General features: G+C 40.6%; 1 protein-coding gene across 3 annotated transcripts in view; it reads left to right on the top strand.

Annotated features, from left to right (window-relative positions):
• Window positions 1-15,741, top strand: part of INPP5B (inositol polyphosphate-5-phosphatase B) — a 134,236-nt gene that overhangs the window by 49,583 nt on the left and 68,912 nt on the right. The window lies entirely within an intron of this gene.

Here is a 15,741-nt window from a genome sequence, read left to right as displayed (position 1 = left end):
GCAAAAGATGACAATTAATAAAACTGTCCTCTTTCGGGCTACAATGCAATAAAATAGTCAAAGAATTGAATTGGTCCAAACTCGAATTTGGATTGTGCTTGAGACAAATCTACAGTTATGAATATTGTCTGTCCTAAATATAATTTGTCTAAATCTCACATGTCCCGACGCTTTGCCCATTTTCCAAATCTTCTCTTTAGGATCTTCAATACCATATCTTGGTATGTCTCTGTATTTTAATTTAGTGTGTGTGTGTGTGTATGTGTGTGTGTGTGTGTGTGTGTATGTATGTATATATATATATACATAGTATACACGTGCTTGTAAGTAAATAGAATAAATATAAGGGGTCATGTGAAAAAAAGAGTACTAATTGTTTCAAATCAGTGTTTTTACATATCAGGACATAATTAACCAAGTCCTAATATCTGAGAAATCTAATTTAATCTGACAACCCATATAATATAGCTTATTCAACATGAAGAAGCCATGAGTAAAAAAGTAAATACAATCCATGATTCCCCACTACCCCAGTTGATACCACCCTATTTGTGTCTCCCCTTTCTTTTAGGATGTAAGCACTCATGAGCAGGGCCCTCTTTCCTTGTGTTCTCCTTCTAATATTCCATCACCTTCTGTATCACTTGGCCTGCTTGCCTGTTTTCTTACGCATTTCTCACTGGTCACTACCATCACTCTTGCTCACTGTCCTGCAAATAATTTGATCTGTATCACTATGTTACCTGTATGTTTATTCATTCAGTATGTCTGGTCTTTTGTATTTTGTTCTTCACGTATCATGTTGTGTGTTATGGATCACTGCTTTCTGTATATGTCATGTAGGGCACTGCAGACTTTTTGTGGCACCTTATTAAATAAAAGATAATAATAATAATGATTCGGTAGCTTGCAGAAAATAATTTAAAAAAATTGTTACTATATTAGTTTATCAGTTTGTACTATAGTATTTAAGGTATTTGGTCCCACTTCTCCTTACAGTACTGTTTCAGTTCTTTGATGCATTTGGTCCTTTGTTTATTCACAGCTCTCTTAAGGTTCTGCCATGATTAACTTTCCTCCAACTGGTTACAACTATGTTGTGTTACAAATTGTCTGTTAGCTCATGTGGCCTGGAAACTAATTGATCTCACTTACATTTATTTATATATTAATCTTAAACAAAAAATTGGTCAAAAAGGAGATTTGAGGAAGGGTAAAGTGTAGAGTTACTACTACTAAAGACACACCTTGAACCCTTTTGTAATTTTCATTTGATAGGATTATAATACGATATAATTAAAATTTTCTATTTCAATTTAATTCACTCAGTGATACTGGGAATAGAGTCATTAGCGAAAACATTGGCTGGGTTTCAAATTTTAGTCTGTGTGTGTGTGTGTGTGTGTGTATATATAATATATATATCTATATATACATATATATATCTATATATAAATATATATATATATATATATATATATATATATATATATATATATATATATAATGTGAAGTACATTATACAATTATTTTCATGACTCCTTGAACCCCCTGGAAATCTGGAATCTCTATTCCAGATTTCCAGGGGCAGATGCAGAACATTTTATTCATTTGAATTGGTGCATGACCTTCTGGTTCAAATTGTGTCAAGATGGAATATCCGGTACATTGGAAAGATCCTTGGAAACCGTAGTACCATACCCTACAATCTAAGTGTGGTACGGCTGAATGCCACTGATTCTGCCTGGATTATTAAGTGGGACAGCTGTTCTCTGCACAAGCCTTGACCATCTCAAAACATAGCAGACAGCTGGATACCTTTTGGAATAGCACAATAGGATTGCCTAAACAGCCAAAGAGCATATATCCTAGTTATGCCTTAAGTTATGGGTGTTTTATCATGTAATTGACTTGCTAGATTGCTAGTCAGTAGTTAGTTAGTATAGTACTCTTCCTTCTCAGTACTCTTTCAAATACTGTGGAAGGAAAAAAAGATAAAGCATATGGTTTGTGGAGCCTATGATAAATCTTTTACATGCAGATTGTGAATAGTTCTTTTGTGTAACATGTAGTTCACAGCTTATTGGAAACAATCACCAGCCCCTTGAACAATTTAAAGAATTAATCTCTTGGATAATTGTCACGAGCCGCGGAGGCCGCGGGCACCGCCGCGACTCAGTTCCTGCTTCTTCTGGCGTCCCGGCAGTCGCTATGCCAGGGCAACGGCCGGACGCCGAGAATGGTGCCTAGGCGCTCTGGGCGCAACAAATAGCTGGGCACATGCGCAGACTAGCGCAGCCTGTAGGCTATTAATCAGGCAAGGGCTGTGATTGGTTTCAGAGCTAGGCTCTGATTGGCTAGCAGTAGTATTTAGGGCAGTGAGGACTGAGCCTCACTGCCGGTTATAGCGTCCTGTCTACAGTTCTGCTGCCTGCTTGTCCTCTCTGTGCTTGGTGTTTAACCTGTGATTGACTTCCTGTGTATGACCCTCGCTTGTTCCTGGACCTTGAACCTACGCTTCTGACCCTGACCATTTGCCTGAAAACCGGATTCTGCTCCTCTGCCAGTGCCCCTGACCATTCGCCTGTCCCTGGATTCCGAACCTGTGCTTGTGACCTCTGAGCTTGGTTTACTCCGTACACTATGCTGTTTTCTGCCGGCATCTACTCTGTCTGAACCTCACGCTGCTGTCCGCCAAACACTCCATTCCTGGGTTCTCCTTAGCCGGTATACAATTCTCGACCCTCTGTCAGCCTGCGGCCAAGTCTGTCCCCACCACTAGGAGCTCCAGCGAACACCAGGCTTTCAGAGTAGACTCCAAGTTTTATTGTGCTGCCTAGGGAGTTCCTAACAATAATGAAGTAATATTTCGCTAAAAATGATTTGCTGAAGCAGGGGATGCAGAAGGTTATAGACAAGCATGGATTTAGATGATAGACTATATCTGTCTGTATATAATCCTTGGAGGAGCTGGATGGGTCTCCCAGATTGTTTAACTCTGAGGTGTCCAAACTCAGTCCTCAAGGCTACCAACTGGTCATGTTTTCTGGAATTCTGTCTGTAGAAACAGGTATGATAATTACTGACCCAGTCAAATAGATTATCTCACTTGTCACGAATCTGAATAATATTTAGTGGATCCCTTGTCTCTGCCTGAGAGTAAAACTCACTCAGGAGCGCGGAGTCTAACGAGTAGGAGGTTTTCACCAGTGACCCCCGCAAAAGGGTATGGATTTCGCTGCTCCTATCTCGCAGGACGCGGCCTCCTGAATGAATGCTGGCAGAGTGACAGTGGAGCTTGAAACAACGTGTTGGTAACGGGTAGTCAGAGAGACCCTGGAAGCAAGAGCTTGATAGTCTTTGGTTCAGTGGCAATACATGTGACGGCAATACTGGAACATGATAATTGAGATATAGATGATACGTCAGGACTACCGCAGATGAATACAGTACAGCCGAAGCACAGAGATAACGGATTAGGTCTGACTGATCCGTAGCTGGCAACACAGAGCAAGCGCAGATAAACTAATGCAGCAATAGTTCAGATTAAAGTGATGATGAGACAGAACTAGCTGATCTGTAATTGGTAACTCTGGGCAACAGCAGAAGAAACACTGATACAGCAACAGTTCAATATAAACATGAATGGAGAGAGATAATAACTCAAGTGAATGCGGAGAATCACTAATACAGCAACAGTTCAACGATAGTAGTAACAAGGACAGAACTAGCTGATTCGTAGGTAATAACTCATAGCATAGCAGGGGAATCATTGACAAAGCGGCAGCGGCAGACATAGAATAGAACTTAGCTGGTCCACTAGTTGGTTCGTAGATGGTGATTTCGAGCAACAGCAACGAGTACAGGTGCAACAGGCAGTTTGTAAACAGAAACAGCAGAGAGGAGTTCAGCTGATCCAGGACATACAAGCAAGACACAAATGGGAGTGTTCGAGCAAAGGAAGCCAAATCCTATAGAGAGTAACTCGAAGAACAGGCCCTGAACAGAGGGCAATGGGAGGTTTAAATAGTGCTCCAAAATACTTAGAACCAATGGGAGCAGGTAGGAGGTCATAAGTCAGGGTAATAGGTAGCACATGCGCAGAACTAAATACAGATGGTGCCTTGATAATGAAGTTAGTAACCATGAACACCGCTTTCAGGAAGAAGGTAACAATGCCGGTACCTGTCTATGGGACCGGCGTGTGACAGTACCTCCACTTTTAGAAGTGGCCACCGGTCACTTAGCATGGTGATTTTGCGTGGAAATTTAGCATGGAACTTCCATAGCAACGCAGGGGGCGTTGATATCAGAGGCATTTACTCAGGAATGCTCCTCAGGACCGAAACCCCTCCAATCCACTAAATATTTCACCACTCCCCGAGAAACTTTGGAATCCAAAATTTGAGTAATCTCAAAGTCTTCTTGTTGGGAAAATTCCGGCGCTGTAGAGGAAGGTGGAGTAGACGATAACCGATTAATAATTAGAGGTTTCAGAAGAGATATATGGAAGGAGTTGGAAATGTGGAGTGAGGACGGGAGCTTCAACTTGAAGGAGACTGAATTGATGACTCTCAAGATTCTATATGGACCAATGAATCGAGGAGCAGACTTCATTGAAGGAACTTTTTTGACAAATGTTCTTGGTAGATAACCACACTTTATCGCTCACTTTAAGGGCAGGTACAGCCCGACGTTTCTTATCTGCTGCTGCTTTATAACGAATGGAAGTCTTCCTGAGCTGAGATGTAACTTGGGCCCAAGTGGATGAAAAGTTCCGTAAAAGTTCTGCTGCAGCAGGAACATTTTGAAAACCTGGGAAGGATGGGATGTAAGCCGTAGACAATAAAGAATGGAGTAGAGGAGGTAGACTCATGAAGTAAATTATTGTGAGCAAACTCTGCCAATGGCAGGAGACTCATCCAATTATCTTGGTTAGCGGAAGAAAACATTCAAATAAAAGTCTCAAGGTCTTGGTTCACCCTTTTCGTTTGGCCGTTGGATTGCGGATGATAGGCAGATGAAAAATTAAGTTGAACTCCTAATTCCTTGCACAGTGCCCGCCAGAACTTAGAAGTAAATTGTACTCCTCTTTTAGAAACAATCTCTTGTGGACATCCATGAAGCCGAAATATCTCTTGAATGAAATGTTGCGCCAGGATAGACGAAGAAGGCAGCGCCACAAGCAGTATAAAATGAGCCATTTTGGAAAAACGATCTACCACGACCCAGATGGTGTTGTGACCTTTGCTGGTAGGAAGATCAGTTATGAAGTTCTTGCTGATATGAGTCCAGGGTTTGGGTGGCATGGAGAGAGGTAACAGAGGGCCCATGGGGGCAAGGCGAGAAGACTTGTGCTGAGCACAAACATTACAGGAGGCAACAAAATCTTTGACATCGGTACGGAGAGAAGGCCACCAATAGGAACGTGATATTAATTCATAGGTTTTAAGGAATCCGACATGGCCGGAGAATTTAGAGGCATGGTGCCAACGTAGTAATTTCTTCCGGAGTGCCTTGGGAACAAAGGACCTCCCAGGAGGAGGAGAGTGAGAAGTAGTGGTAGCTAGAAAACATTTAGGGCCTGAGTCATTAAGGAGAGTAAAGCATAAAAAAGGAGTAACATTTGCACCTGGGCAAAGCCATGTTGCATTGGAGGGGGAGGTAAATTTAAAATGTGGGGACAGATTTATAGTTGGGGTAGGGCATGTCCTAGATCAACTTTAAATTTCAGTGTAGTAATAAAGATATTAAGTATTTGTGTGCTATATGAAAAACAGACAGTTTTTAACTTATGTGCAAAATAATAAACTAATTTGCACCCCTTCAATTGTAACATGATTTGTCCCAGAGAACATTTACTCCATTTTTGCCTTAATGACTCGGGCCCTTAGGATCCAGGATGAGGCGAGCAGAAGATGGATCTGGGTCTGAAGTGCAATCAAAGACTCGAGAGAGCGCATCTGCAGTTTTTTCAAATTACCTGGTTTAAAGGTAACATGAAGATTAAAACGGAAGAAAAAGAGTGACCATCGTGCTTGCCGAGGATTAAGACATTGTGCGGTTTGCAAGTACAGCAGATTCTTGTGATCTGTAAAAATCGTCACCACATATTGAGCTCCCTCCAAAAGATAACGCCACTCTGATAATGCTAACTTCATTGCTAGCAATTCCTTGTCACCAATGGTGTAATTCTGCTCGGCAGGTAAGAATTTTCGAGAAAAGAAAGCACATGGTAGCAATCGGTTAGATGGTGACCGTTGAGGGAGAACTGCTCTGACACTGACTGCTGAGGCGTCCACTTCCAAAAAGAACAGTCGTGAAAGATCTGGCTGTTGGAGGATGGGCGCTGAGGAGAAGGCATTCTTGAGAAATGAAAAAGCTTCCAGGGCCTCGGCTGGCCAGTTTTTTTAATTAACACCTTTCTTGGTAAGGGCAGTAATGGGAGCGACAATGCTGGAGTAGTTTGAAATGAATTGTCGATAGTAAATAGCGAAACCCAAAAAAAATGCACAGCCTTGAGGGTAGATGGAAGTAGCCAGTTCAGAATGGCCTGAACCTTCTCCGGGTCCATTTGGAGACCTGATCCTGAAATAATGAAACCTAAGAAGGGCATGGAGGCAGCTTTGAAGGAACATTTTCCTAATTTACAGTACAGATAATTCCTGTGAATTCTGGTAAGCACTTTAGACACATGTTCCCTATGAGTATCTAGAGTCTTGTAAAAAATAAGAATATCGTCAATATAAACAACAGCATAGGAGAAGAGAAGATCCCGGAAATTCTCATTGATAAAACTTTGAAATACTGCTGAGGCATTACAGAGGCCAAAGGGCATTACTAAATACTCATAATGGCCATCGCGGGTATTGAAGGCTGTTTTCCACTCATCTCCAGATCGAATGCGAATAAGGTTATATGCCCCACTGAGATCTAATTTAGTGAAGATTTTGGCTCCTTTGATCTGGTCGAATAATACCGTAATGAGTGGAATGGGGTAGCAATTCTTGATGGTCACTAAATTAAGCCCGCGATAGTCAATGCAGGGACGTAGAGAATCGTCTTTTGTTTCACAAAAAAGAAGCCTGCCCCAGCAGGGGAAACTGAAGGTCTAATGAAGCCTCTCTGAAGGTTCTTCTTGACATAGATGGACATGGCCTCGGTCTCTGGTTGAGAGAGATTGTAAACTTGACCTCTGGGTGGCATCTTCTCTGGAATTCACTCTATGGGACAATCCCATGATAATGAAGTTAGTAACCATGATCACCGCTTTCAGGAAGAAGGTAACAATGCCGGTACCTGTCTATGGGACCGGCGTGTGACATTACCTGTGCATGAGTAAAGAAATTCTAAAAACATGAACTGTTGGAAGCCCTTGAGGACTGAGTTTGGACACCTCTGTTTTAACTTGTATAATGTGGAAGTTCTTCTTAAATAAATATATAAATCCATGGATACTAATAAAGCATCTACTTCGGCCTCAGTCCAGGACCCCTTTTTTGAGGGTTGTAGTAAAAGAAATAGAGTTTTTTTCCTGTATACAAACTAGTAAAGGATTTAAGGCAGTACTGAGTCAGTAGATCTGAAGGTTTCGCATGTGCTATTTTGCACAAAGAGGAATATCTGCATTTGAGAGGGATATCTCCTGAAGGCGAAGACCGGTCTGTATTGTAATAAATGTGACTGACATACTCCTGCATGCAAGAAAAAAAGAACTCTTCTGTGGTCTATTGTACAATTTGGAAGACGTTTACTCTGTGGTGTAAACATAAACTGGATCCAGCCTCTGCAAATATCTCATAGATTCTTGATTTTGTTTATGATGGCCTTAGCAAAGGTCTTGCTCTTTCAGCCCTGAAAGTTCAGGTGTCTGCACTTAGTGTCATTTTAGACAGTAAATTAGCTTATGTGGACTGTGATGATTATGTAGTATATCTAATGACTGATTGTTATTTTCTGGTGAATTCATATATGACAATGTATATTGTATGTAATCTTGTAATGTTATCTCAATGTGTGCTTTGCTAGATGACATGAGTTTGAACTTATGCAAGTGTCATTAATCTGTTGAAATAGCCAGACCAGTGAGAGATAGGATCTTGGAGGAGTTTGAAGCCCCAAAGTTGTAAACCATCCAGCCAAGCAGAATGAGCAAAGATGGGAAATTAGGTCCTGTGAACATTCCTATCTCAGGACATCCCTAGCTCCCTTCGACAAGCCCTGTGACATTTGGGAGATCAATCTGTCCTTATTGATATCTATCACCCCACACCTTTGGAGTTTAGCTATGTGGAAAAATTCTGACTTAAAAAATAATGAGTGCATTTTCATGAGGGGTCCATCAAGACTGAAATGTCCCTTCCTATATATTGTCTTGTTATTAATTTTTGTAATTAAGTCTTGGAAACCTTTTTTCAGATGAAATAAATTTTATCTAGCGTATTCTCCCTTCTTTTTGTATCCACCTTCTTTTTGTCAAGAAATTGTACTTTCCATCTCTCTGTTAACAACCAGCTGATAACAGTGAAAGGAAATGGGCGGGTCCGGTTCTCCGAGAACCGAACCCACCCGAACTTTGGGTATCCGAGTACCGAGCTGAGCAGCTCGGTACTCTCCCGCCCGTTCCGAATGCAAATCGAGGCCGAACGTCATTGTGACGTCGTCGGATCTCGGGGCTCGGTTCTCGCGATACTTCAACTTTATAAATACACGCCTCCACAGCAATCCATCACCATTTGACAGAGGGAGAGAGCAGGGTGTAGTCATAGGCTAATTAGAGCAGGGACAGAGAATACAATATTGTTCTTGCAATTGCTCTAACCAAAATCGCTAGTGCAGAGAGGAGGATAGAGGTTTATTATTTTTTCTTCATATTTGGCACTCCCCAGCGCTTTTGGGGTGTCCCCCATAATTGTGCATTAATATTTCTGGCTGTCAAAAGTCATTTCTGTCAGCAGTATCTACTAAATAATTTTTAGCACACCTCAGTGCTTTTGGGGTGTCCTCCCTAATTGTGTATTAATATTTCTGGCTGTCAAAAGTCATATCTGTCAGCAGTATCTACTAAATAATTTTTAGCACTCAGTGCTTTTGGGGTGTCCTCCCTAATTGTGCATTAATATTTCTGGCTGTCAAAAGTCATATCTGTCAGCAGTATCTACTAAATAATTTTTAGCACTCCTCAGTGCTTTTGGGGTGTTCTCCCTATTTGTGCATTAATATTTCTGGCTGTCAAAAGTCATATCTGTCAGCAGTATCTACTAAATAATTTTTAGCACTCCTCAGTGCTTTTGGGGTGTCCTCCCTAATTGTGCATTAATATTTCTGGCTGTCAAAAGTCATATCTGTCAGCAGTATCTACTAAATATTTTTTAGCACTCCTCAGTGCTTTTGGGGTGTCCTCCCTAATTGTGCATTAATATTTCTGGCTGTCAAAAGTCATATCTGTCAGCAGTATCTACTAAATAATTTTTAGCACTCCTCAGTGCTTTTGGGGTGTCCTCCCTAATTGTGCATTAATATTTCTGGCTACCAAATAATTTTTAGCACTCCTCTGTGTTTTTGGGGTGTCTCCCATAATTGTGCATAAATATTTCTGGCTGTCAAAAGTCATACCTGTCAGCAGTATCTACCAAATAATTTTTAGCACTCCCCAGTGCTTTGCGCTCAGAATGCATTCAAAGCAGTCCACATATGATCAGAATGAGCAACCAGGTACTGTCACCAGTTCTGATGTTAGTGTTCCCAGTACGTCATCTGGCCAAGGCGATGTCAAACAACAGAGTGTTTCCAAATTAGTGCAAAAAACAAAATTTTTTTTACTGTATTGAAGCGAAAAAGAAGTGTAACTGAGCAAAAGTTAAGTGACAATAAAAAAAAAAATTGCAAGCATGCCATTCTACACACGCAGTGGCAAAGAGAGAATGAAGCCTTCACCTTTGGCTATTAGTGGCAGATCCCAAAAAGTTACCCAGCCTACAATTGGTGCACAACTACTGTTACGCTTCAAAGCCGAGCTGCAAGATAACAGTAAGGCATTAGAGGAGAATGTTTGCTCTGATTCACAAATGACAACAATCCCTGTAGAGAGTCCATCCAACAGTGGGATGTCTAATCGTGAGCATTCTGCTGATGTGTGCCTTAATAGCCCGAGTGTAGCCGGTGATACCCAAATTGAGGATGCCACTTTGGAATTAGAAGAGGATGAGGGGGAGATTTGTGTAGGCGACGAGGGCGCTAATGATGATGTTGATGATTATGATGCAGACAGATACCAAATTGCCTTTCTCAATTTCTATTTATATTCTAGATTATATAACGGCTGAATAGTTTTCTATTTTACTCCTAGTGGAGAGAGGATCTGATGCAGACAGATACCAAACTGCCTTTGTCCATTTCAATTTTTATTGTACAGTCTATAACGGCTGAATTTATTAGTATTTTATACAAGTGGAGGGGGGCCTAGAGAGACAGAAACCAAACTGGCTTTCTCCATGTCAATTAATATTGTACAGTCTATAATGGCTGAATTTTTTTTTTTTTTTTAAAAAAGTGGAGGGGGGCCTATAGAGACAGAAAGCAAACTGTCTTCCATTTCTTTACATATTTAAGTATAAGTGTAGGGTGTAATATACATCCAAAGACGGTGGCTGCATTGCCAATATGCATAGATGGAGAGGAAGACAATCTGTTTTGTGTGTAGAATAAATGAAGGCCTACCAACAAAGAATTAAACAGTTTTTTTGGATGATTTATTACCTCAACAATTAGATTACTTATCTCTAAAACAGTTGGAGCACTAAATTGGGTTATTTTAGGCACAAAAACATGGATTTTCCAACAAAATAGCAAAACAAAACCAAACAAAACCAAAACCAAAACCAAAACACGCAATGGCGGTTTTGCAAAACCAAAACCAAAACACGACGGTAATCCAGATCCAAAACCGAATCCAAAACCAAAACACGGGGGTCAGTGACCATCTCTAGAAATTACACACATTGGACTTCATCTGAGCAATCTCTAGGACAGAAGAATTTAGGAACACTGACAGTTCTTTGTGATTCTGACAGGAATATGCCCCATCCAACCAGATTATCTTGGGGTTCACCAGAGAAATTATTGTACAGGCATACAAGGGATGCTGTACAAGGTGCAAGAAATTCTTAAAGCTCCCTCAAGAAGAGCAGTAGCAACCTGTTGGGCACGTAGGGCTCAGGCATAAACATTGGGTCTCTGTAAAGCAGCAGAGTGGTCATCTATTCATACCTTCACCAGACATTATCTGTAATATCTTCTGTTAATAGTCAATTTGGGAGACAAATTCTTCTCATAGTTACTTAATAAATTTATTAAGCATAAGCAGCTGATCTGGGGTTTTTTAGCCCTCTCTATTCATTTCCTGCTTGGGTACATCCAAATAAAAGGCTGCAAAAGGCATATTGAAGTGGAATTGAATTGAAGTGCAAAGAAGAAACGTATATTTACCACTAATATCTTTTTCTATCTTTATCTATATATATATATATATATATATATATATAATGCCAGGGACAGCTTAGGAAGTCCCTCAAGATGCCAGGGTAGAGCATGATCTGCACTATATACTGCGTGTGGGCATTTATTTTCCTGTCTCTCTGCATAAGCCTAGAAGGGATAATCCATTGTTAATGCTTCCATGGTGTCACAAGTGCAGGACTTTGGAAATCTGCATCAGGACCCTTGGGCTTAGCAGACGAGAAGTTGAAGCTAGGGCCTTGATGAAGCTTCTGCTCATCTGGGACTTACCCTTAAGATTAGCACGAAAACTCAGAAGCGGGATCTGAACCGGAGAACTGAAATCTGCAGCAGCAAACAGAACTGGAACCAGTCATGAGATACTCAGGACTGAGAACTGAATATGGGTCAACAGGACTGGAACGGACCACAGGAGACTCATAACTGGCACCTGGTGGAACAACCCATGGAAGACTGTGAAGCATGTGAGATGGATGCAGGAGATGGATGCCGTGGACAGGACCAGAGGCACTTGGTACTGCTGACAGGAGATACAACCAACTTCCCAAAGAGACAAACTTCAGCGCTATTAAATGGAATGCAATTATATATATAATAATAAAGAAGAAAACCCCTGTAGGGGGAAATAGGTACAAACAGAGGATATTATCTACACTGCAGGTAAGTTAGGGCCCATTGAACAATCCTGCGCATAGAAACCACATACAAAACAAAAATTAAGCACTGTGCAAATAAATATACCTCTAGAAGTAGAATAAAAACATCAAACAATACATATGGGGAGATATAAACTAAGAAATGGTCACCTGATACACAAATTACACAAACATAAAAAACAAAACAAATTTCAACACTACCAAAATAGTTATAATAAATTATAACAAAAACATAAATATGCAGAAGGCTTCTAGGTAGATTGTGGCACCTTTATGACTGATAAATACATAGTCCAGTTATAATCGCCAAAGAACAGAATTTCTTTATAACTCTCCTTAGGAATGCTTGACTAATAATTAGGGAGTCGAATGTCTCAATATCATAGTATCACGAAACGGGCTGCTACTGGACATCACCCGTTTCTCACAGTTTAATGTACTTTTTAATCCTTGGCCCAGTCTAAGTATATACACCAGAGCATCAGTATATTATGTGCATTATTATTTCATGTTATTAGCTACATTTTGCTATTACCTGCAATATTGTATGCATTAGAAATATAAATAATATTGCCATATTGTGTGAAAATAACAGGACAGCAGAAGTCATTTTTGCTTGTGTTAGCTAAGGTAATTACAATTTGTCTCGAATGGGAGCTGGACTTGAGGGTGTGACTGACTTTGGCCAAGAGGTGATGCTCTGCCAGAGATTTGCTATGGAACATATCCCACTGGATTTATTTGAACTGAGTTCCTCACTTGTTGGACCTGCTATTGTTAGGGGGCTGTGCTGTACCTATCCCACTGGATTTATTTGAACTGATTCCCTCACTTGTTGGACCTGCTATCGTTAAGGGGGCCGTGCTGTATTTAATCCTGCTCTGCAGAATAAAACATCCTTCTATTTTTCCTCTAATACCATGTCTGAGTGATTTTGGAACCACGTATCTTCACACATAGGTATAGGTACTATAAAAGTGATCTCCCGTTCATATGTGGAGAGAAAAAAACAATAACTTCAGCGTTGTGATCCAACATATAAATGCTGTTTGAACTTTTATTCCAATCCTCTCCTCTGTTTAGAATTTCCAGAAAATATGTACACTCAGAGTTCAAAAAAAGCAAAAAAACTTCTTAACAGTATTCAGAAGTACTTCACTACCCTCCGTAGGAACTAAGGTCTATAGCATGCTCTGTATACATTTACAAACACTGTTGCCGACACATAGATACAGTATCTTCACTCCTTTTGCAGCCACATTCAACAGGTGTTGCCTCTTTATCGACTGTCTTGCACAGCTGGTGAGATGGAGGGCAGCCTTTGACAGTGCAGCATCCAGTGTGTGCTCTCTCCTGGTCACATCACAGGAGATACAGCAGTCAGGAACAGAGCACTTGGAAATACTGGTATAAAATACTGCAGTCAGGCACAGAGCACTCGGTAATGATGGTAGAAGATACTGCAGTCCATAATAGAGCAAATGGTAATGCTGTTAGGAGACACTGCAGCCATGAACAGGATCAGAGCCAGGAGACCATCACCTTAGAGATGAGAGTTGTTCTGGCAATGTGTAATCAGCAGTTCCTAATTTAAGTAGCTCACCCTGTGTACTGATAATCTGGCAAAATCATGTGACCGGAGTTGATGGAGACTGGTTCGTCAGAACAGATAGTGTGATGCAATCTGTCAGGAGGAGGGCATAAATATGATGGGATGAAATAGAATATTAAATGCCAGGGCCCAAATAAAATATTACATTGAGACATAGAAGTGAACATGATTTTCTCCTCAGATAATAGTTTGTTTCCTTTTTTAAACATTTGGTCATTTAGCACAGTAGGTGGTAATTAGGTTGAGCAGACCCTTTGTTAGGAGACTAGCTTAAGATATGCAGATCCTAGACATCTATTGTTTTGATCCTGTATTTCACTACCTAATGACTTCCTTTCAATAGGTAGGGTAAACACAAATGAACCACTAGGTGTAAAATAGAGAGAACCATATACCTAGGTGAGAATCTTGCAGACAAAGACAGCATTTGAAGGCTGCCTATACAGGTATTTAGAAATATGAACTTCAAAGACAATGTCTTCAAATTTCATATTTTGGGAAAGCTGTGCTCCACTCCATACTGAGGACCAGAAATCAGACCAGGGTTGTGAATTACAGGTACTAGCGGTATCAGAGAAAAGCTATAATCACATGTTTTTGGAAAAGGTATGTCACATTGTTATAATTCCATCATGTTTGGTATTTAAATGTGTAAGAGATTATGACCGGTTTATTAAAGGGGGAGTTATGTCTCTGGTATAAATCTATGGAGCGTTACCAAAGGTCAAAACTTTTGGAATATTTGTGAGCAAACTATAGTGCCACCCAGGGGACATCCCTGCCCCCTTATTAGCATTAACACTGCCCCTGTGAAGGCCATCCCATTTAATTTTGCTTAAAAAACCTGTGTTGAGAAGGGGGAAAATTGTCAGCTTCTTGGAGATCAATCTAATTGAAGGACTGTCCATCTTTTCTGCCTTCCCCCAGACATACAGATTATTATACGTAAGTGCTGCTCTGTACTTTCATCCCATTTGTTTTTATAACCGTTTGCAATTTATTATTTGTATGTCAAATCTTTATCTAATTGTTTTTTATTATCTGTAAGCATTGTACATTTTGTATATTAAATCTAGAGATAGGCGGGCTCTGTTCCCCGAGAACCAAACCCACCCGAACTTTGGCTATCCGAGTACCGAGCCGAGTAGGCTCGGTACTCTCCCGCCCGTTCGGAATCCAAATCGAGGCCGAACGTCATCGTGACATCGTCGGATCTCGGGGCTCGGTTCTCGCAATACTTGAAGATTATAAATACACGCCTCCACAGCAATCCATCGCCATTTGACAGAGGGAGAGAGCAGGGTGTAGTCACAGGCTGATTAGAGCAGGGACAGGGAATACAATATTCTGAATCCAATTGTGCTAACAAAAATAGCTATAGAAGAGAGGAGGATAGAGGAGTTTTTTTTTTCTTCAATATTTGGCACTCCAAGTGCTTTTTGGGTGTCCCACATTATTTTGCCTAAATATTTCTGGCTGTCAAAATTACTATCTGTCAGCAGTATCTACCAAATAATTTTTAGCACTAGAAGTGCTTTGGGCTTAGAATGGATTCAAAGCAGTCCACATATGAGAAGAATGAGCAACCAGGTTCTGTCACCAGTCCTGATGTTAGTGTTCCCAGTACGTCATCTGGGCAAGGCTATGTCAAACTACACAGTGTTTCGAAATCAGTCCAAAAAACAAAAACAAATTTTTTTTTTACTGTGTTGAAGCGAAAAAGAAGTGTTACTGAGCAAAAGTTAAGTGCAGATAAAAAAAAAAATTGCCAACATGCCATTCTACACATGCAGTGGCAAAGAGAGAATGAGGCCTTCGCCTTTCTCTATTAGTGGCAGATCCAAAAATGTTACCGAGCCTACAAGCGGTGCACAACTACTGTTACGCGTCAAAGCCGAGCTGCAAGATAACAGTAAGGCATTAGAGGATAATATTTGCTCTGAATCAGAAATGACA

Source organism: Mixophyes fleayi, chromosome 2 (genome assembly GCF_038048845.1).
Source record: "Mixophyes fleayi isolate aMixFle1 chromosome 2, aMixFle1.hap1, whole genome shotgun sequence".
In the NCBI taxonomy this organism is placed as follows: Eukaryota; Metazoa; Chordata; class Amphibia; order Anura; family Limnodynastidae; genus Mixophyes; species Mixophyes fleayi.
Note: the sequence above shows the minus strand (reverse complement) of the source record. Positions and strands in the feature narration are given on the sequence as shown.